Source organism: Balaenoptera acutorostrata, chromosome 9, assembly GCF_949987535.1.
Source record: "Balaenoptera acutorostrata chromosome 9, mBalAcu1.1, whole genome shotgun sequence".
NCBI classification, from domain to species: domain Eukaryota; kingdom Metazoa; phylum Chordata; class Mammalia; order Artiodactyla; family Balaenopteridae; genus Balaenoptera; species Balaenoptera acutorostrata.
Genome location: NC_080072.1, coordinates 112,310,246 through 112,311,652, shown reverse-complemented (window position 1 = coordinate 112,311,652; position 1,407 = coordinate 112,310,246). Strand labels below are relative to the sequence as shown.

At 55.1% G+C, this 1,407-nt stretch overlaps 1 pseudogene; it reads left to right on the top strand.

The window, feature by feature from the left end:
* Positions 1 to 501: 501 nt before the first annotated feature.
* LOC103019959 (glutathione S-transferase Mu 1-like) lies at positions 502 to 1,136 on the top strand (annotated as a pseudogene).
* The last annotated feature ends 271 nt before the right edge of the window (positions 1,137 to 1,407 follow it).

Sequence of the window (1,407 nt, the reverse complement as noted above, 5' to 3'; positions counted from 1 at the left end):
ACCCCAGTCTCCACCTCTGCTGTGGTCGGAGAGGGGGATGGGGTGAGAGCCTTGCTCTGGCTTCTGCTTGTTGGCTGTGCCTCCTGGTCTCCTGCTTGGATGGAGCCAGGAGGGTAAGAAGAACGGAAAGAGAAATAAAAGTAGCTGGAGGATGAAGGATGCCCATCTGCCGTGTGGTGATGGGGCCTGAGGAGGAAGAAGGCTACGTAGGCTCCCAGCTAAGAGGCTGAATCGGGGCTCCCTGGCGTCCACAGGCCCGAGGAGCAGTCCCTGCTTGTGGGAGGTCAGAGAATAGAACGGAAAGCTGACAGACTTGGAGGCAGTTAAATCCGGGCTGAGGTCCTGCTGCCCTGGGTCACACCGCCGTCCTCTCTGAGCTCGCTCCATAACACGGGCAGCGCTACCAACCTTAAAGGGTTCGAGTGAAGATTCAGCAATACAGTTCCAGCCCAGTTCCTGTGAAGTACCTCCACTCAGAGCACAGAAACCAGCACCACGCCCATGATCCTGGGTTCCTGGGACATCCGCGGGCTGGTGCACGCTGCCCGCCTGCTCCCAGAGTACACAGGTTCGAACCATGAGGAGAAGAAGTACACGATGGGGGACGCTCCCGACTGTGACAGAAGCCAGTGGCTGAGAGAAAAATCCAAGCTGGGCCTGGACTTCCCCAATCTGCCCAACTCAATTGACGCGGCTCCTGAGCTCACCCAGAGCAACGCCGTCCTTCGCAAGCACAACCTGCGGCAAGACAGAGCAAGAGAAGATTCGCGTGGACGTATTGGAGAACCAGGTTATGGATGTCCGCTTGTACATGGCCAGGATCTGCTACAGCTCTGACTTTGAGAAACTGAAGCCTGCATACCTGAAGGAGACCCCTGAAAAGATGAGGCTCTTCTCAGGTTTTCTGGGGAAGAGGCCTTGGTTTGCAGGGAACAAGCTCACCTATGTGGCTGTCCTGGCTATAACATCCTGATGTGCGCTGCACACGCGAGCCCGAGTGCCTGGATGAATTCCCAAACCTGAAAGACTTCATTTCCCCTTTTGAGGGCCTGGAGAAGACCTCTGCCTACATGAAGTCCACTCACTTGCTTCCAGGCCCTCTGTTTCTGAAGATTGCTATGTGGGGCAACAAGTAGTGCCCTGTAACCAGGAGACGGTGCCCTGGAAAACAGCTGGATCTCCCTGCACCCAGAACCATCTGTCTTTTTCTTTCTCCTTCTATTCACTCTAGATGCCTTCTTGGCCCCCTTATCTCCCTCCCAACTTCCTTTTCATCTGTCCTTTAAAGCTTCAGTCCCCACTTTTCTTCAGCAAAGTTCCTCCCCACCCCACATTGTCCCTCCTGCACTAAAGACAACCAGACAACCCTTCCCTTCCATGGTTGCTTCTGTTATGAGGAGCCCAGCC